This window comes from Cibotium barometz, chromosome 3 (genome assembly GCF_041138505.1).
Source record: "Cibotium barometz isolate CiBa-2024 chromosome 3, ASM4113850v1, whole genome shotgun sequence".
NCBI lineage: Eukaryota > Viridiplantae > Streptophyta > Polypodiopsida > Cyatheales > Cibotiaceae > Cibotium > Cibotium barometz.
The window spans coordinates 62,404,025-62,426,300 of NC_141048.1; the positions used below are offsets into that span (position 1 = coordinate 62,404,025).

General features: G+C 44.8%; 1 protein-coding gene across 2 annotated transcripts in view; it reads left to right on the plus strand.

Annotated features, from left to right (window-relative positions):
* Positions 1-3,368: 3,368 nt before the first annotated feature.
* Positions 3,369-22,276, plus strand: part of LOC147640361 (uncharacterized) — a 106,185-nt gene continuing 87,277 nt past the window's right edge. Inside the window, exon 1 of one of the 2 annotated variants that reach the window (XM_086779711.1) lies at positions 3,369-3,923. The gene's annotated coding sequence lies outside the window, so the exon portion shown is untranslated. The remainder of the gene's footprint in view (positions 3,924-22,276) is intronic. The other variant, XM_086779718.1, reaches the window with a different exon arrangement.

Sequence of the window (22,276 nt, forward strand, 5' to 3'; positions counted from 1 at the left end):
ATGCATTTAAGTAAATCTAAATGAGGCTATCCAAGTGGATTGTGGTAATTGAGGCTATCCCAATTTTCTTCCTTAAAATCTTGCTAAGTATGACCATCGATCATAATGTTTTAGTAGTTAGTAAGGTCTAAGCTCTCTCCTACTTCACTAATGGAAACAATGGTTTGGGTAGTTCAAGACAAGGGAAAGCCATCATAAAGAGCCATGTTAAAGATGTGAGCCGATAGGGTCCAATATCTTTGGTTAGTTGCCTGACCCTATCCTAGCTTGTTAGACACGTGGTCATTTCCATGGCATTCATGGTAGTCTTGATGGTAGATAGGCGGCGGACCATTGGCCATGGCGAGCTTGATGGTAGATAGGCAGACCATTGGTTGCTCTGCTGGTGAAATGGGTTACATGGTACCATTCTTTGACGGGTGAGCTCGATGGCCATGGGAGATGGGGGGGCAATCACCACAAGTCCATATATGTGGCATTCAAGGTAATGCGTAGACCAACAAAGCCATAAGAGTGTTATGGAAAAAAGGTAAAGCTCTAGAGATAGTGCAAGAGAGTGAGATGAAAGAGGTGGGCTTTGGGGTAATGGTAAGTGTAGCTGGAAAGGAGGTGCTTGTGGCTTGAAAGCTTATTCATGTCAAAATTGTAAGATAGGCTTGCGTAGCAAAGTTCTTAGCCACCTTGCTTTACATCACTATAGCCACTAATTGAAGAGATTAATCGTGTCTAATCCAGAGGCTCACTTGCTTGATGTGAACACAGTTCGTGAAATGCTACAAGCCAATCAATGAGGTCTCTAACTTGACATAGGAGGAGATAATTTCGGTAGCTATGTCTTCAAGCTCATTGTCGGATATATATATATATATCACACCATAACTCTTGGTCTTTAATAAATAAGGTATCTTTTGCATCCAACAATGAGATCATCTAAAAACAAACATAACTTGAAAATCTCTCTTGCAAGATAGGAGAAAATATATCTTTTATGAATGAGGTGTCAAGTTTATCAATCTATGGAGATTTAGTGTCTCATCATTTTACGTTGACGATAAAAGTACTCTCATCTTGTGAATTCGAGCAAGTTTATCAGAATCTTTATGAGACTTGGAGAATAATTTCTAATTCTCAAGCAAAAAAATATGACCTTTCTTGATTGCCACCCATGGAGGGAGGTTGTATTTCACCAATACAATAGGCCAAGTAGACCATGATGTGGACTTGAAGCCAAATGGGTAAAAGCTTCTATAAGCTTGCCTGATTAAAGTTGTAAAAGCTTGAAGTCCCTAAGCATACCTATTTAAAGCGATTTTCCTTTTATTTTCTTTGTCACGTGAATCATATAGCTTTTTCTCATTTTCAAGCTTTACAGCTTGGCCATTAAAAAGCTTCAAAAGTTTTCTTATTTCAAAGCTATAAAGCTTTAGACCTTTATAAATGCAAAATCTTAAAAATCTTATATATATATATATATAAGCAAAGGGGTTTCATTGTTCCTCCACTCACATATGTGTTACATTGGCTCATTTCTTTCCAAAGATCCTTGCCTAGAGGTGGATCCAAAGGAGTCTCTGGCCTTCTTAATAGGGGTGTATTCTACTGAGTACTAGTCATTCACTAGGATCCAAAGCTTGGTGGGTTTGAGGAAGTGTGGTTTGATATGCTATAGTTTACAATATTGTCGTTTCCAACAATTAGTCAAGATTAGGTTTGCATCAAAGGTCCTTGTTGTTTTTGTGTAAGTCATATACATTTTTTTAAACTACTAGGCTTGTTCACATCTACAGGCTCACATGTCCAGGTTTACATCTATGGGCTCATGTATCTAGATTCACATGTGTAGGCTCATGTATACAGGTTCACATATGCAGGTTTATGTGTCTAGGTTCACATATCGAGGTTCACACGTGCACGCTCACATTTGAAGGCTTATGTCTTCTTTGTACGAACTCACTTCACGTACTTCCCTTTTACGAAATAAGCCTACCTGGGGCACGACAATCTAGGAATTGAGTCTATGAATAATAATAATATTCTAATCCCCAATAATTACGAAGAACAAGAATTTTCCTTAGAATTTATAGTTGGTATAGATTGTATGATAAGAAAATCTTATAAGGACATAAGTAGGTGTGTGCATTCGTCTTTATGGCAATAATAATTGGTCCATACAATACTAGGTATACGTATCTCTAGACTCATGTCTGTAGGCTCACGTTTGTAGGTTCACATGTCCAGGCTTATAGCTCACGGTCTACAGCTTCAAATCCTTTTGTGCGAGAGTCGGGGATCATGTCCCCTACTCAAGAACTTGTTTAGCCTGGTTTTTTACCGATTTTGTGTTTTTTTGGGACTTGATGGGGTGTGATTAATGGTCTTAATCTTAATTAACAGTTGTGATACAAGTAATTAAATATTTTTAAATTGTTTTTTGATGGTTTAGCATGCTTCTAAGATACCAATTTTAACAATGCATGAAAATTTGTGAAATGTATGAACAAAATTTGAGAGAGATTTGAAATAAAGCTAGTAATCAAGAGTTTCAACCATCACTCAAGCAGGACAAATGATGGGAGCACATGCATCAATGAATGAGTTATGAAACACAATCTAGGGGTGCTTATTTATGAAACACGTAAGATGGCAAGAGAGAGAGAGAGATAGATTTTTGAAATAAAGCTAGCAATCAAGAGTTTCAACCATCACTCAAGAGGAGAACAAACAATGGGAGCACATGCAGCAATGGATTGAGTTATGAAACACAATATAGGGGTGCTTATTTATGAAACACATAAGATGGCCGTATTAATCACAAAGTTTGATATCTACTTTAAAGGATTTAACATTACTGTTTAATGTTTTAATACAAAGGTTTTTTCCACCATTCATTTCCAAGGTTTTGGCACTCTTTGATTAATTCATTCATTGAATACTCATTTTTCAAAGACTTGGGGACCCTATTAGAAGTTGCCATTGCCTAATTTGATGTTAATTCCTTTATGCAAGTCATGTGGGTTCAAAAGAAAGGCTTGGCGAGGGAATGAATTGCTAGACTGAGTTTCAAGCGTTTTGCTCGACAAACAAATTGCCAAGCTAATTTTGTTACTGTCAAAAGCTCAAAAAGATATGGGCATTATGATCTGTATAACAGAAGGGTTTTAAGCCTTTTTCTCTAGAGCTTCAACAGTATTTAACAGCAAACACCCTTGCACGTGGCATGTTCACGTGGCCTAATGGGTTGTGCGGCTTGAATGGGTTTGGAGGTTATGGGCATGTTTAAAGTCAAAAATGTGAAAGAGCCCAAGTCCATCCTTGGGTATGGCTCCTCACAACCTAAGAAGTAGCCAAAACACCTAAAAGAAGAAGAAGAAGAGCCCTTTTCCATTTTCCATTTGTGCAAATAAAAGGAGGAGTGCGCGCACTCACTTTTTTGCTGTGCACAAAAAGCCCAAACACAACACACAGCAACAACTACAAAGGGAGCAAAGCTCTTTTAGAACCCACCACACCCCCGCCCCACCCGCCCTTCTCTCTCTTTTTCCTCTATAGCTCCAGCTCCTGAGCATTTGCGTTATTTCTCCCCCTGCATTCAACCTTTCTGCAGGTTGTGGATCTTTCTCAGAATCATAAGAGGGGTGTCGAGCACATTGGTGGGCGCCCTACTGCGTGTTACTGTGGAAGGCGAACGCAGCTGCAGGTTTCTGAGCTAAAATTCGTTGATCAAATGCCAATTCTGTTCTGATCTCTAGATTGCTCGTCTCAACTTGAAGCAGTTTTCTAGTGCCTCCATCGTGCCAGAAACACTTTCTGTTCAGGAAAGAAGGGGCGTTTTTGCTTCTTTTTCAAGGCCCCGTGTGCCTGGCCTCGTCTCATTAAAGCACGCATGGGTTCTTCATCGCTTCGATCTGCTTCAGCTATTCCAGGTTAGCGGGCCACACAAATTGGCATGAAAAAGTTGGTTGGTTTTTCATGTTACCTCAGAAGTTGCATGGGAAGGAAACAAATTCAGGGTTTAGTGCTAATAACAGGCTGTCGTAATTTAACCTAATTTCTTGTCTGCATTCAAACAATCTCTTTATAGTAGCTAAAGCACTGCAGGATGTTTCTTTGTGTCCAAGGCTATGTTTAAAACCTAATTATTGCTAATTACAATTATCTGTCTGCGACCATGCGATGTTTTAACATGCGCAGTGCTGAGTTGTAATGTTTCTATAAAAAATAATAGAGAGTATTGCGATACCACTGTTAGGGTTTGAACGTGCACCACCGGTCAATTTTTAACCTAATCAATTATATCTATTTTGTTTGGATTCCATATTTCTCACCTTAGCTAAGCACTGTATGATGGTATGTGTAATTGCTCTGTGTTCAAGACTAGTTAAGTTAGCCCTTATTATCTTTCTATCCTTTTTTTTCCCAATTCCTGTATGATGTTGTGTCTTATTTCCCTGAGTGATCTCTAGTTGTTTGCCTCCCTTTGCTCTTATGCTCTCATGTACATGACTGCCAGCCCTAGTGCACCTTTCTTTGTGCTTCTTTTACTGTCGAATTCACCCATTTCAAGCTTGAAACATGCAAGCTTCTCTTCTAAGTATGTTGTCGAAGGGGTTGACCCTGACGTGATATAGAACCCAGGGCCAGCTTCCCCCCTATCTTATACTAGCATCCTTCTTGGCTGCTTGGTATCTAAAGGTTCATACTTCTATTCCATCAGGACTTGCTATCATTAGTTACATTGTCTCCGCCCTCCTCAGAAAACTTGTCTTCAGTTATTCAGGCCAGTGGTTAGGAACCTTGACTGCTGATGGGCGGCTCCATTTTGCCTCATGTCGCCACTCATGTGGCCCATGATGTTTGCCTAGCAGGATGTAACACTAGTTCTCTTACTACAGCATATGCTATTTTAATGATTGTTTTCTTTCTTCGCAGGTCCTTATTTCTAACTCTAGCATGGGCTATGATGCTCACATGCATCCGGTGAGAGGCAGATGCATGTGGCATTCTCTAGTTCTTTATCCAAAGCTTACAATCTTCGATGACTTATTATTGGTTCTTGCTCCCACATGATGCTGAGTCTCGAGAGTAACCGGTGACTCTCATAGTCGACATGTCCCTCCTGATTGGGGACAGCTCCTATCGGGTCACACTCAACATTGAAAGGTTTATGCAAATCAGAATGATTAGCGCTGGTCCCGAAATGATTGCATCTTTGAGCTTTTGAAAAGCTTCCCTCTCAAGTGAAGTGTAGTGCAATGCAGAGTCCGTTTAAAAATAGGCCTCTTCTTTGTCATGCAAAGTAGACGCAATATGAGCAAAATGCCTGATAAACCTTTGGTATATGAGCACAAGCCAAGAAAGCTTCGTACATTGTGTACCGACTTTAACTTTGGCCAACCTTGAATGGCTTGGATCTTTGCGGGATCCATCCAAACTCCATCCTTTGACACACTATGGCATAGGTAATGAATCTCGGAAAGAAAGAGCTCAGTCTGCTGGCATTGATATAGAGCTTATGCTTGCAGAGCTCTTCAAACACAAGCGAGATAAGCTCTATGCTCTTCCTTGTTCTTGGAAAACACCAAGATGTTGTTAAAGAAGGTGCCAATAAACTTTCGATGTGCGAAAAAGATAGATCCATCATGCGGTTGAAAGTAGTTGGCGCATTAGTGACACCAAAGGAATCACTGATACTTATACGACCCAGTCTGAAATGTTGTCTTATGAATATCCTCAGGAGCAAAAGTCAATCATGCTGAAGCATGTGGAACCATCCAACTTGTCCAAAATGTCATTAATTTAAGGTATGGGAAACCAGTTCTTAATGGTGATCTTATTAAGGGTCCAATAATTGAGCTTTCCTCCTTATGAATCAAAGGAACCGGCAAGCAAAAAGGTGAAGAACTTGCCCTTGTAGGTCCTTTCTCGAGCAACTCATTCACTTGAGTCATGATTTCCTCTTGCTGAGTGGCGCTTACCCTAGAAGCGAGCTAGGTAGGAGAACCCCAAGATGTTGTCAAAGAAGGTGCTAATAAACTTTCGATGCGCCAAAAAGATAGATCCATCATGGAGTTGAAAGTAGCTGGCACATTATTTCCTCGTTCTTGGAAAACACCAAGATGTTGTCAAAGAAGGTGCCAATAAACTTTCGATGTGCCAAAAAGATAGATCCATCATGTAGTTGAAAGTAGCTGGCGCATTAGTGACACCAAAGGCATCACTGATACTTATACGACGTCATCAATTTGAGGTATGGGAAACCAGTTCTTAATGGTGATCTCCTTAAGGGCCCAATAATTCATACATACGGAATGAGCTTTCCTTCTTGTGAATCAAAAGAACTGGCAAGCAAAAAGGTGAAGAACTCGCCCTCATAGGTCCTTTCTTGAGCGACTCATTCACTTGAGTCGTGATTTCCTCTTGCTGAGTGGCGCTTACCCTAGAAGCGAGCTAGATAGGTACTAAATCAAAACGATGATCCTCTGGCCATTGGGGAGGTAATTGTCGGAATGTCCATTGGAGAAGAGATGTGCTCTGAGACTCTGATATACACACACTATATCCTGTTCAAGATGTGGGGGGGCAAGGTGCCCCTATATATATGGACAAGGGCAGCTAGTTGGCCCTGTCTAAACAGGCCAACAGCCCCTATAGGGGCCCCACGACCAGCATGACCTGGTCGGCTGGCCCACGACCAGGCTTGGCCTGGTTGGCCAGCCTCTAGGCGGGCCCCCATGGCCAGCCGCCTCCTACAGGCCAGCCAGAGAAGGAAAAACTGCCCCCCCCACCTACACGCCTACAAAACTGGGATAAATATGCACAAAATCGGAGACTCCTCTCGCGGGTGGGCACACCCACATTGTAAACGGAAGAGCAATTGTACACGGAAAATGTTATCAATCATGAAATCTAAAAATACACGTAAGCATGCCAGATAAAACAAGATGACAAATCTGCACAGTACACCACACTAGGGGCCAGAAGATGGGCTGAACCCCCCCTCCCCCCCCCCTCCCCCCTTTACGGTTAGATTACCAAAAAGGAGTCTGCTTCGAATACAACTTTGCGGGTGCCCAGGGTTCACCACTGGCTGCACCTGTTTCTTCCAATACAATTTGAAAACAAGAAAACATAACATAAACTGAATTTGCTAACAATTCTCAACACAAGTGAGCATTCCCGGCATCAAGCACATGCAGGACAACTATGGACAGCCCATAGCACTCCCACATCAGCCCGGGACAACTCAACATCGTCGTCTTCTTCCTGTCTGGCTCATAGAGCAAGTCGACCAGCCCTCAAAGGCTGTTTACAGCAGTCAACCAGCCCTCAGTGGCCACAGAAGAAATCGACTAGCAGCTGCACACAAGCCAGAAGGTCTTCAAACAGTAGAGGATCTGTTCCCAGCCCTTCAACCAGCTCTTCCTCCTGTTTATATGCCCTGGCCAGCAGCTTTTCAGACCACAGCCGGCCAGCAGTAGGAGAACCTGCAAACAGTCGGCCAGCCTTCTATTGACACTTGGTAGGTTTCTGTCGCGATAGATAGCTGCAGCAGGCTGTAAAACAGAGAGAAAACCAGTCGACCAGCTCCATGCACCCCAAAAAAGCATGCGCCTACCCTTGAACTGGAGTTTTTCTCCCATAATAGGGCTTCCCTGCTGAAAATAGCTCACACGTGTGCTTTTCTGGTCCAGAAGGGGGCGCCTACTTGAAGGAGGCCCAAATATTGCCTAGTGCCCAGCTTTTGGCCGCCACGTGTATTAAATAAGTCCCGCTCAATGTGTACTCACTTATAAGTTGTCCGGTCACTTATATGTGACTGTGAACTTGCACCAATAATTATTAGCATGTGAACTCATAAAACTATAAATTGAGTTTTTGGGGATACTTACCACCTGCAAAACACATGTAGACCACTTGTCAGTCCCAAACAGGTGTGCGTGCCCAGGTGTCCCTGGCCCCTTGGACAACGCAGGCAGAAATCTCAGGCATTGTCCAGGCAAATAAGACAAGTCATCCAAAGATAAAATCAAAGTCATGCACACACATGAGTGTAGCTAGATTGGAAGAAACACCCTCTGCTCAGTTGTATCCGATAAAACGTCCAGGGCTCATGATTCTTCTGGAACCTTCGGGAACATAAATACAAAAGATCTCCAAGATAGCTGTATCCGATAAAACGTCCAGGGCTCATGATCTGCTCAGTTGTATCCGATAAAACGTCCAGGGCTCATGATCCTTCCGGAACCTTCCCAGAACATAAATACAAAAGATCTCCAAGATAGCTAGTTCCAGAGAATTTCATCATGTCAGGCTCCATGAGCCATATATGTACACCATGTCAGGCTCCACAAGCCACACATGTACTATCATGTCAGGCTACACCTGCCATACATGTACTGTCATGTCAGGCTCCATATGCCACACAGACACACCATGTCAGGCTACACCAGCCATACATGTATGTCATGTCAGGCTCCACATGCCACACATGAACAGTAGAAAAATAGAAGCTGTAAGGAACCTTGTGACATTCCCCTCGGCTTCTACGCACTTGACTGCAATTGAAAAGCTTCCAAGTAGGCCTTCAGAAGCTCCGGATAATCCGCAAAATAATCCTCGTCCATCCATTTTGCATCCATAGCCGAATAGTTTTTAAACTTCACAAGATACCTGCACACTAGCTTGCCACCTGCATGCTTGCGCTCTTTATGAAAATCAGAAAAAATCTGCTCAGGTTGCAATACCTTCTCAAGTTCATCCACTTCTGGTGGATCTTCCAAAATTGGTTCCATAGGAGGTGGTCCCACATAAGGCCTCAGCAAACTGACATGAAAGGCATTGTGTATTTTCCAGTGATCGGGCAATACCAATCTATATGGCACTTCATTTATTTTCTGCAAGATTTGGAATGGCCCGTAATACTGGTTTGAAAGCTTAGGAAACCGGTCTTCTTTACCTGGCCGCTTCCGAAGATGTGCTTTCTCAAACTTATGTAATACCCAATCACCTTCCTTGAAAACCACGTCTTGTCTGTGTTTGTCAGCTTCCTTTTTTTGCTTAGCTTGAGGTCTTTCTATGGCTGTCCGAATTTGTTCAAACGCAGTGTATCCAAATCACGGACATACTCATCTGCTGCAAAGATTTCATCTTTTGGAAGCACCACCTTGCCATAGACTATCTCAAATGGAGTCTTATTAGTTGAAGAATGCATTGTGTTATTGTATACAAACTCAACCAATGGCAAATGCTTTTCCCAATCTGACTTCTGCTCAGATACATAACACTTGAGCAAGTCAAGCACAGCTGAATTTGCAATTTCACTCTGACCATCCGTTTGAGGATGATAAACTGATGAAAAACTCAGCTTTGTGTCCATATTATCAAACAATGCCCACCAAAATAAAATGGTAGTCCGAGGATCTCTATCCCCCACAATAGACTTGGGCATGCCATGATGTTTGAAAATCTGAGCTAAGAACAACTTTGCCATGTGCTCTGGCTTGATTGTTTTCCTCACAGGAATAAAGTGTGCTTGTTTGCTAAAACGATCTATAATAGTCCATATAGCATCATTTCCATGTGTCGATTTCGGCAAATCCATAGCAATGCTTTCCCATGGTTCTCGTGGAATGGGTAAGGGTTGAAGCAAACCAGGTGTCTTGTGTTTGTCAAACTTGACTTTCTGACATACTATGCACTCCTGCACATAAGCTTCAATATCCCTGCGTAGAGCTGGCCAAAAGAAATATCTTTCCAAAGCCTGTGTAGTAGCCAGAATACCACGATGATCAGCATATGGCAGAGCATGACACTCTTCCATAACCTTTTGGCGTAATTCACGCACTACACAAATACGATTCTGCATCATTAGAAACCCATCTCTAATCGAATAAGATGGGACAACAGTACCATTATTCAAATCAGCCCAAATAAGCTGAAAATCTGTGTCCAAAGCATACACATCTTGCATCCTTGATAAGTGCTGATGATAGGCGGTAGTTACGGCATGCACTTGAGACCTGCTTGACAAAGCATCCACCACCAAATTCTTCTTGCTCGGGGTATGCAAAATCTGAAAATGAAACATGGACAAGAAGTTTGCCCACCTTAGATGCTTTTCCGAGAGTTTAGGCTGTGTAAGAAAATGCTGTAAACTCTGGTGATCTGTTTTTACCATAAATTCAGCCCCCAAAAGATAATGCTTCCATGTTTGAAGGGCATGAATAACGGCTAACAACTCTTTCTCATAAACCTGTAAATACAATTCTACATGTTGCAGGCGGCGGCTTTCAAAAGCCACTGCATGTCCCTCTTGGTTCAAAACAGCCCCCAAATAATCTCCACATGCATCACACTTGACCACAAAAGGTTTATGCAAATCTGGAATAATAAGAACTGGCCGTGATATAATGGCATCCTTCAACTTTTGAAAGCTGTCTTTTCGGAATCCGACCAACGGAATGCTACTTTCTTTTTTGTTAGATCATGTAAAGACGAAGCTAAGAAAGCAAAGTGTCGAATAAATCGACGATAATAAGAGCATAAACCAATAAAGCTCCTAACTTGATGCACATTCTGCAATTTTGGCCAATCCTTGATGGCTTGAATCTTTGCGGGATCCATGTGTACTCCATCTTTTGAGACAATATGCCCTAAATAGTGAATTTCTGACAAGAGAATTCACTCTTCTTTCCATTGATGAAAAGCTTATGTTTCCTTAGCTCTTCAAAAACAATGGCAAGATACTCTTTATGTTCAGCCTCACTCTTTGAAAAAATGATAATATCATCAAAGAAAGTTTCTGTGAACTTGCGGCGAGGTCTAAAAATTCTGTCCATCATTCTATTGAAAGTGGCGTGAGCATTTGTAAGTCCAAATGGCACAACCAAATACTCAAATAATCCAAATGATGTTCGAAAAGCCGTTTTGTGCACGTCTTGAGGTACCACTCGAATTTGATGGTAGCCACTCTTAAGATCAATGTGACTAAAACAAGCAGCTCCCTCAAGTTTATCAAGAATATCATTGATTCGAGGAATCGGAAACCTGTTGTTGATAGTAATCGTGTTAAGGGACCCATAATCAACACACATTCTGTATGTCCCATCCTTTTTTGCACAAGTAAAACTGGAGAATAATAAGGCGAAGAACTTGGCCTTATCAACCCCTTCTCAAGTAAATCATTTACTTGAGTCATGATTTCCTTCCTGTTGGGTAGCACTCACCCTATAAGGAGGTCGGTTAGGAGGAGAGCTCCTAGGGATTATATCAATACAATGATCCTCTGGCCTCTCTGGGGATAACTGTCCTAGTAGTGAATCAACAAAATAATTAGCATATTCACTTAAGAAATCAATCTTATCTTGATCTACGGGAGTCACAGCATCATGCTCAACATTATCACGTACAAAGACCAAGTAAGAACTAGTTGATTTCTTTATTGCCTTTGAAATAGATATATGGCTTACAACGGGTATAGTACTCCCAGTAGTACCCGCATCAATACAAACTTTCCTACCGTTATGTGTAAATATAACTTTCTGGGATTCAAACGATAATGCCAGGGCATCCCAAGTATCACATCACATCCCGTAAGTGGTGCCACGAGGAAGTCTTCATGATCCAAATATCCCTGTATCTGTATGCGAAGCTTCCTAATGATGGGAGTGACCTTAACTTCCTTGCTCTCAAAGGCAGCATCTGCATGAAAGTCCATGCCCAATTCCTCGGCTTTAACCCAAGAGTAGCAGCCATCCGTATGGATATGAAGTTATTTGTTGAGGCATTATAAAAAAGGAATAAAGCTGTTTGGTCCTTTAACTTGTCCCAAGCTTTGCATAAGATTCTGCTCTTTGGTTCATGTGTAGTGTTACCCTGAACATCGGGTATAACATTCACACTCGGTTTGGCATCCTACACATTATTCTTTTTGAGATTCTGGAGGCATTAAGCTTTCATGTGATCTTTGCTCCCCTCTCTCATGCAATAAAAAATATGCTGTTTGGACAGCTTAGGATCATCCTTTTTACTCCTTGGCTTCTTTTCTGAGCCCCTTTTTGTATCCTTGGACTCATTAGGCATAAACTTAGGTGGCTGTCCATCCTTTTCTGCTCATTTCCAGCTCTGAATTTTCCCTTGTATGAGCTGAATTCTTGTCTTTTTGATGCTCTCTTACCATGCAACTCCTCAGAAATAGTGGCTGAGTATATGAGCTCTGTAAGGTGTTGTGGGGATACACTGCAAAGCTCTTTTGAATGATTCATTGCAGCCCTGACTCAAACTTTATTTTCTTCTCGTCCTTACTAATTGTCATGAAAGGTGTGACTTTGAGAAGAATCCGCCAAAACTTTGAAACATAAGAGGAAACGGATTCGGCTTCGTCCTGTGTTAGCCAATCCCATTCCTTTTGTACATCCTTCTCGAAGTGAGGAGGAAAGAACTGATCATAAAATTGCTCTTTGAAAGCACTCCATGTACGGGCAGTTGTTCTATCCAAAAGCTTTGCCATCCACCAATCACTTGCAATCTCTTTAAGATGCATACCCACATGCCTGAGCATAGATTTCTCTGTAAATTCCTCAGTGCAAAATGCTATTTCAAATTGCCTTATGAAAGCAAGTGCCTTGGTAGTATCCAACTTTCCGTTATAGCTCTCAAATTTGATGTCCTTGTCCCCTAACTTGGACTCTTTGGCCTTCTTGCTATGACGAGCATCCCGACGCTCTAATACATCATCATCCTCATCATGTCTACGATGGCGACGGTGCCCAGATCTAGGGCTGATTTCCCATGTAACACCTTCCACTCTGGATGGAACTTTAGGAGCAGGAACATACCTAGAAGGTGGAGACACCACCGACAATACATGAAGATCTTCTGCATCTCTCAAATGGGCTGAAAACCCCTCATCATCCCCTTGAGCCATGCCCCCTCATATTCGTTGCATGGGCTGCAAGCCCCCTCAAAACACTTGCTCGGGCTGCATGCCCGAGCAAGCCCCCTCAAAAACACTTGCTCGGGCTGCAAGCCCCCTCAAAACACTTGCTCGGGCTGCATGCCCGAGCAAGCTCCCTCAAAAACACTTGCTCGGGCTGCATGCCCGAGCAAGCCCCCTCAAAAACACTTGCTCGGGCTGCAAGCCCCCTCAAAACACTTGCTCGGGCTGCATGCCCGAGCAAGCTCCCTCAAAAACACTTGCTCGGGCTGCAAGCCCCCTCAAAACACTTGCCCGGGTTGCATGCCCATTTACATCACTTGCTCGGGCTGCATGCCCTCTCACATCACTGGTGCGGGCTGCATGCCCTTTCACGACATCATCGGAGTTCCCTTCACGGGATAGCATGCGAGGCTACCGTGCAAAGACCCACTTGCCCTCATCATCGGAAACAACACCACCATGGCTATTTAAATAAGCAATAGCCACTCGAGGTTTGTCGATTCCCATCTATTGGGCAATTGCATGTCCCGTAATCTTGATTGAAGAGGGGGAATGGCACCACTCGTATTCTGAAGGCCTCCCATCACCCTAAAGGGGAGAATGGCAAACGTGGCCACATCAGCCTTGACATGAGACTTTGACTCAATGACCCTCTGTACATCAAGATCTCTTTGCAAAGCACGGAGCTCTTCAAGTTCATTCATCAAGGCATCAATATCCTGCCGATCCTCAGCCCTGGTAGACAACGGTAGATCGTTATCCGTCAAAGCCGTAACATGATCCCTGTCTCTATCTTCTTCCCGCATGCGGCGAGCACGGGTGATGGAGTCCTCCGTAGAATGATCTGATTAGCTGGCCATAATTTATCTTCCAGCTTTTCATAAAGAAAAGAATTTTCCGTGCCCTGGAATCGCTCTCTACCAGTTCCCCAAGTATGATACCGAATAGATTGCAAGGGTGCAACAGTGCCCCTACACAGATAGGAGGGCCACGAAGTCTTTCCACACGCTCATTGTTGCTTAAACCAAAAGTAACCTCTTTCGAGGCGCGACAATAAGTTGAGGGCTATCTCAGAATCCCAACCTTCTCTCACGGATAATGACTCCTTACAGCCCGGTCTCCAAAACCACTCTCTCACAGAATAAGATCTATGCATCTGTTCCCTCCAGTCCCAAATCCATTCTTGCCCTGACTCTGAACACTGTCTTGGTCTTCATTCCTGAGAAATGAGTCTGGCACTCTCACATCAGCCCTTGGAGGATAGTCCTCCCTTGGGACTGTTGCCCGAGAACGTATCTGGCTTACAGGACTGCCATCTCCTCTGGCTTTGTGGAACACCACCAACAAACCTCCTGGGAGGTCTTCCCAATTCTGTGCTCCTTGCCTTGGGCTTCATATCGGCGTACTTTCCTGTACCTTGGACTTGTACACCATCATATGGGACTGAATCAGTGTTTAGCTTTGTTGAGCCTAATGCTCTGATACCAATGTAACACGCGGAAGCTCTGGGGGTCTTCTTTCAGCCCTAAACACCACTGGAAACTGAAAGAGTGCACAGAGCGGAAGCAGAGTGGCACTAGAATGTGCTGAACAGAGAGTGCAAGAGAGAGAGAGATATGGAGCAAACTATGCTGAATATACTGTCTCTTGCTTGGGACTGCTTTGGTTCAGTATATTCAGCATAGTTTGCTCCATATCTCTCTCTCTCTTGCACTCTCTGTTCAGCACATTCTAGTGCCACTCTGCTTCCGCTCTGTGCACTCTTTCATGGTATCATCGCTCTAGGTTTAGCAACCTTTCTGCTGCCCCAGATTCAGCCCTGTTTTCAGCACCTTCTCCTCTGCGTTTTCTTCCAGATCCATAGCTTTTGCTGCTGCGTTTTCTGGGCAGCACTCTGCTGGTTGTTTTTTCTTCAGATTGGCTTCACCGATTCAGCCGTCTGGCTCTTGGAGATCAGCGTTTCATTGCCCACTTGGAGATTGGACTGCAGCGGCCTGTTTTCTACAGGACAGCACTTGTTCATTGCTGCGTTTTCCTCTCCAGTGGTCCTTTCCCTTTGCAGAGGGGGCTTGTGGTGTTGCAGGCTTTGGTGGCACTCTTGGTACCTGTGGAGGACACCTTTTCTTCAGAGATTGTGCATTTCTTGAGATTGAGCCCAAGCTCTTGTGATGGCTGCTCCCACTTCTCTTCATATGTTTGCTGAGTCTGCCAAGTTGGATGGTTCCAACTACACCCTATGGAAGGTGAAGGTGAAATCGGCCTTGTGTGGCGTGGATCTCTGGGATTGGCTTGTTATACCAGCCAATGCCACCCCTCCGACCCTTGCTTCCGGTGGTATGACTCAGGCACAGATTGATATTTGGCAGTCGAATGATCGACGTGTTTTCTCCTTCCTGATGTTGAACTGTCAGGATGCTGTTCTCTCTCATGTGCGTACAGCTGATGCTGCACATGAAGTTTGGAAGGCTTTTGCAGATCTCTATGAGATTAAGTCTCCGGGTCGGATTTTGGCATTGGAAAAGCAACTTATGAACTTATCAGTTTCTGCGTTTCCATCTTTATCTGCTTTCATCTCAAAGATGAAAGATCTCCGGGACGAGCTTGCTGTTTGTGGCAAGGACATCTCCACAGAGGATATGGCTATTTGGCTGCTCTCCAAACTTCCAGAGAGGTTTGATGCATACTTTCAGTCTCTGGTTTCTTCTCCTCGTCCTATTCCAGTTACTTGGGAGGAAGTTCTCCCCTCCATTATGCAGATAGAGTCTCGGTTTCAGGAGCGGACTGGCACCTCCAGTGGCGCTGATGGAGCTTTGGCAGCACGAGATAAAGGGAAGTCTCAACAAAAGAAAGGTAAAGGGGGTTCTGACAAGAACTCCAAGGATTCCGATAAGGATAAAGACAACAAATCTTCAAAGAATAAGGACATTGAATGTCATTATTGTGGCAAGAAGGGTCACAAGTCACCCCAATGTCACAAGAAGAAGCGTGATGAAGCAGCAAAGAACGCTTCCTCAACGGCGGTGTCTCAACCCAAGAAGGATGATGGAATACTTCTCTTAGCAGGTACTCGGCGTATACTTGCTCTTGTGACTTCTCAGTCACGGTCTTGGATTGTTGATAGCGGTGCTACTGCTCATATGACACCCCATCGAGATTGGTTCGAGGACTTCATTGCCAGATCAGGCGAGATCACTCTGGGTGATTCTTCTTCTGTGCCAGTGCATGGTCATGGCACTATCCCCATCTTCCGTTCTGACAAGGACAAGAGGTACTTCTCTGACGTTCTGTATATTCCAGATTTGGCTTTTAACCTTTTGTCAGTAAGTGCTCTTACAGCTCAGGGTGCGGAGGTGATCTTTTCTCGTTATGAGATTACCATTCGTGATAAAGCGACTGGTAGCATCTTGGCTCAGGGAGTCCAAGATAGTGGTCTCTATAAATTGACCGCTCTGCTTTCTTCTGGTGCTTCTTTTGCTCTTTGGCATGCTCGGTTTGGCCATTTGAGCTATCAGCTTTTGTAGCGAGCTTCGAAGGATGGGTTGGTTGATGGATTACCAACCATCAAGGCTCCGTCTTCTCCTTGTTCCTCTTGTTTACAGGGGAAGCAGCACTGAGCCGCCTTTCCGAAGGAGGCGACACACAGATCTTCGACATCACTTGCTCTCATTCATGCAGACTTATGTGGTCCTATGAGTACCGCGTCTTTGAGTAAGGCGTTGTACATGCTCGTGATGGTGGATGATTTTACCAGATATACTTGGGTTTACTTTCTGAAGACCAAGGATGAGACTTTTCATCACTTCTGTGATTGGAAAGCCGAGGTGGAAAAAGAGACCGGTCACTCGGTCAAGGCTCTCAGGACCGATGGAGGGGGTGAGTTTACATCCCAGGAGTTTCAGCAATATTGCAAGACACATGGCATTCGGAGACAGCTTACTACTGCATATACTCCATCTCAGAATGGAGTTGCCGAGAGGAAGAATAGGACCATTATGGAGATGGCCCGTGCTATGCTTGAGTATTCTTCATTACCTCGACGTTTCTGGGCTGAGGCGGCTTCCACTGCTGTCTACATTCAGAATAGGTCTCCTACTGCTGCTCTTCCCGACAAGACTCCATATGAGGCTTTCCATGGTGAGAAGCCCTCCGTTGTTCATTTTTGGATATTTGGATGTACGGCGTATGTTCATGTGCCTAAGGAGCACCGCTCCAAGTTGGACTCGAAGTCTCAGCGCATGACTTTTCTCGGATACAGCACTGTGTCCAAGGCATATCGTCTTTATGATCCTCAAGCCGGTAAAGTTGTTGTGAGCCATGATGTGGTGTTCGACGAGACTATTACATCTTCAGAGGGGGGTGGTGAGCTTCTTCTTCCTGCATCTCCTTCTCCTCCTCCTACTCCTCCTCCTGCTCCCGCTGTTACTGTTACACCTCCAGCTGAGGATTCTCAGTCAGATGATGATGACCCTGCTCCTCCTCCGGCGAGTTCGAGCAGATCTGTACCTGGTTGGTATTATCAGACAGTTCGTGACTCTGGGTTACGTGAGCTTCCTTCTGCTCCTCCGCCTGGCTCTCTTCGGCGTTCTTCCAGAGTTACAGGGAAACAAATTCATGAGGGCAACATGTTTGTTAATTATGCTCTTATGTCTACAATCATTAATGGTCCTTCTGATCCCACTTTTGTAGACGAGGTTCTTTCACATGAGTCTTGGCGTCATGCTATGCAGACAGAGCTGGATGCTATCGAACGGAATGGCACTTGGATTTTGGTGCCTCGGCCTCTGCAGCGTAAGGTGATTGGTGTGCGTTGGATTTTCAAATCAAAGTTCCGAGCTGATGGCAGCTTGGACAAGCACAAGGCGAGGTTGGTTGCCAAGGGTTATGCTCAGCGCCCTGGTGTCGACTTCGATGAGACTTTCGCTCCAACGGCCCGAATGACTACCATTCGCACCGTTCTTGCACTTGCAGGACATCATAGATGGCCCGTTTTCCAGATGGACGTCAAGTCGGCTTTCTTGAATGGAGAGCTTACACAGGCGGTTTATGTTGATGAGCCGCTAGGATTTGTTGTTCCGGGCAAACAGGATCATGTGTACCGGCTGAAGAACGCTTTATATGGTCTAAAGCAGGCTCCGCGGGCTTGGTACCAGCGGATTGATGAGTTCTTTCAGAAGCTCGGCCTGCGCCGCTCTCATGCAGACTCGAACCTTTATATCCTCCTTGAGAGGGGGTTGATTGTTATCATAGTGGCCCATATCGATGACCTCATCTTTACAGGTTCTTATTCTGTGCGGATCCGTTCTGTTATGGATGCTTTGGAGACAGAGTTTGAGATGACGGATCTGGGTCTCTTGCACTATTTTCTTGGCTTTGAGATTTGGCAGACCTCGAAGGGCATTTTCTTCTCTCAGCAGAAGTACACTCTGGAGATTCTCGACAGATTTCCGATGACTGGGTGCAAACCAGTATCTTCTCCTTTGGATATTGGTGAGAAGCTTTCTTCACTTGATGCTTCTCCAGGGACTGATCAGGGACAGTATCGGGTTCTCGTCGGTCGTTTGGTATGGTTGACCTACTCCCGGTTGGACATATGCTTCGCAGTCAGTTTATTGAGTTCCTTCTCATCCAAACCCCGTCAGCAGCATTGGCGGTGTGCTCTCAGAGTTCTTCGGTACTTACGTGGCACTCTGGATTTTGGCATCTTTTATGGCCAAGGACGCACTCTTGTTGGATGGTCTGACTCAGACTGGGCTGGAGATCTAGATACACGACGTTCGACCACTGGTTGTGTTTTTTCACTTGGGTCTGGAGCCATTTCTTGGAGCAGTAAAAAGCAGCCTACTGTGGCGCTTTCCTCTACTGAGGCGGAGTACCGTGCAGTTTGCTATGCTGCATGTGAGGCGATATGGTTGCGGAGATTATTGGAGGAGCTTGGCTGTCCTCCTACCGGATCTACTCTTCTTTGGTGTGACAATCAGAGTTGCATAATCGCCATCGCCAAGAACCCTGTGTTTCATGCTCGTACGAAACACATTGAGATTCAGTATCACTATGTTCGTGAACGGGTTCTTGCTGGAGATTTGCGTTTGGAGTATTGTCCTTCCGCGGAGAATGCTGCAGATTTGTTCACCAAGCCGGTTTCTCAGGCTTCCTTGGCTCCTCATCTTCGGATTCTCGGAGTTTGTTCAGCATCTGGTGCTGAGAGGGGGTGTTAGCACTTTCATCCCCAGTTTCTGCTCTGTATGGTGCCCATTTGGTCCCCTTTTGTTTGGCCCTTGCTTGTGGGCTGGCCACCCCTTTTTTAGTATTTTTCTGGGATTTTTCCCAGCCATTCTGGCATTTTTCTAGGGAGCCATGTCCAACAGCTCCAATTGGCCTGTTTCTATGCTCCAGTCGGCCAGCTCTTCCCCACTATAAATAGTGGGTGCTGGCCTCTCATTTTTCATAGAGTCTTGTACTTATTTGCTCCCTCACTTATGAGACTATCACTGTCTCTTGCTTGGGACTGCTTTGGTTCAGTATATTCAGCATAGTTTACTCCATATCTCTCTCTCTCTTGCACTCTCTGTTCAGCACATTCTAGTGCCACTCTGCTTCCGCTCTGTGCACTCTTTCAGAAACACGCTGATGCAAAACGCAGACATGAAGAGAGAGAGAGATATGGCTGGAAATTCAGTATATTCATATAGTACAAAAAGGTACTCCCAATCTACAGCCCTTGGCTGCCTTCATAAAAAGGGTGAACATCACCAAAATCTACCCTACGCTAAGGACCCTAAGGATCCAACTCATAAATCCAACTCATAAAGAGCTGAATACCTAAAACAATGAGCACCTTATGCCTTATATAGGCTCTTGACCCAAGGAAGAGCTAGCCGACTGCTGTCAAACCAGCCGATTGGCTTTGGACCCCAATAAATCCCTGGTTGGGCTGCGCCTTTTGGATATCTTGCTCTGTAATGATGCGCTTGTAGCTGACACTGTTCTGGTACAGCCGATAGACTCTCTTGCAGCCGATAGTACCCCCTTCAAGTCCTCCAAGTCCTCCAAGTCCAACCTATTGCTTTCATCTGCACCTTGTGCTCCAGGTTCTGGTTCTTATACTCTTTTTCTGGTTGCCTCTTTTGGACCAGCATCTAAGAATGTCCATGGCATGCTATGCACATGACATCCCCCTCTGCTAAACTTGATGATGGGATTCCAACGTGTTCTTGGATGACTGTCATCATCCCAATCTTTTCCCGAAGTTCCTCTGTTATCCATCCATCCCTGGCAACCCTTTTCTTTGAAAGCCCGGCCCGGTCTCCAAAACCACTGTGTCACAGAATAAGATCTATGCATCTGTTCCCTCCAGTCCCCAATCCATTCTTGCCCTAACTCTGAACACTGTCTTGGTCTTCATTTCTGAGAAATGAGTCTGGCACTCCCACATCAGTCCTTGGAGGATAATCCTCCCTTGGGACCGTTGCCCGAGAACCTATCTGGCTCACAGGACTGCCATCCCCTCTGGCTTTGTGGAACACCACCAACAAACCTCCTGGGAGGTCTTCCCGATTTTGTGCTCCTTGCCTTGGGCTTCGTATCCGTGTATTTTCCTGTACCTTGGACCTGTACACCATCATATGGGACTGAATCAGTGTTTAGCTTTGTTGAGCCCGATGCTCTGATACCAATGTAACACGCGGAAGCTTTGGGGGTCTTCTTTCAGCCCTAAACACCACTGGAAACATGTTGATGCAAAACGCAGACATGAAGAGAGAGTAGAGAGAGAGATATGGCTGGAAATTCAGTATATTCATATAGTACAAAAAGGTACTCCTAATCTACAGCCCTTGGCTGCCTTCATAAAAAGGGTGAACATCACCAAAATCTACCCTACGCTAAGGACCCTAAGGATCCAACTCATAAAGAGCTGAATACCTAAAACAATGAGCACCTTATGCCTTATATAGGCTCTTGACCCAAGGAAGAGCTGGCCGACTGCTGTTGGACCAGCCGATTGGCTTTGGACCCCAATAAATCCCTGGTCGGCGGGCTGCGCCTTCTGGATATCTTGCTCTATAATGATGCGCTTGTAGCCGACACTGTTCTGGTACAGCCGACAGACTCTCTTGCAATGGCTGGAAATTTAGTATATTCATATAGTACAAAAAGGTACCCCTAATCTACAGCCCTTGGCTGCCTTCATAAAAAGGGTTAACATCACCAAAATCTACCCTACTCTAAGGACCCTAAGGACCCAACTCATAAAGAGCTGAATACCTAAAACAATGAGCACCCTATGCCTTATATAGGCTCTTGACCCAAGGAAGAGCTGGCCGACTGGCTTTGGACCCCAATAAATCCTTGGTCGGGCTGCGCCTTCTGGATATCTTGCTCTGTAATGATGCGCTTGCAGCCGACACTGTTTTGGTACAGCCGGCAGATTTTCTTGTAGCCAACAGTACCCCCTTCAAGTCCTCCAAGTCCTCCAAGTCCAACCTACTGCTTTCATCTGCACGTTGTGCTCTAGGTTCCGGTTCTTATTGTTGGAGGAGAATGACTCAAACACAAGAGCCTTAGCCAAGGAAGTGCAGAGGAGATAGAGAAGAGTGAGAGTGAGAGAGAGAGAGAGAACTCACACAATGCTCAAGAATATCTTGAATGTCTTATTGAGGCTCAAGGGAGACCTCGTATTTATAGTGATACAAGGGTATGGGCGGGCGCCCAACTTATGGGGCGCCCGGCGGACCAAATACAAAGAATGCCGTTACAAGGCCCAAATGGGGGCCAAATGTACAAGTAAATATATGGCCGCGAAGCTCTTGAAAAGAGCTACGCGATGATCAAGGTCCGGAGGCGAAACTGGGACTTTATACCCAACAACCTCCCACTTAAAGGGCCAGTGAAGCTCCTCTAAGCTATGTAACTCCCACCCGCTGTAGACACATATCAAGCTGTGCTTTTGGCAAACTTTTGGTGAGAGCATCTGCAGGGTTCTCATGAGTGCCAATCTTGACCAAACTGACCAAACCATCATCTAGCACCTGTCTGATGAAGTGGTACCGTACATCAATGTGTTTGGTACGAGCATGAAACGTGGCATTCTTAGCCAGGTATATGGCACTCTGGCTATCACAACCAAGGACCGGAGCCCTCTCTGGCAATCCAAACTCCGTGACAAGGCGTGCTAACCAAATGGCCTCCTTAGAAGCCTCTGTGACGGAGATGTAGTCGGCCTCAGTAGTAGAAAGTGCTACTATCCTCTGGAGTCTAGAGCACCAAGAAACAGCACCACCTGCAAGAGTATAGATGTACCCACTAGTAGACTTGCGGGTATCAGAATCACCTGCCATGTCT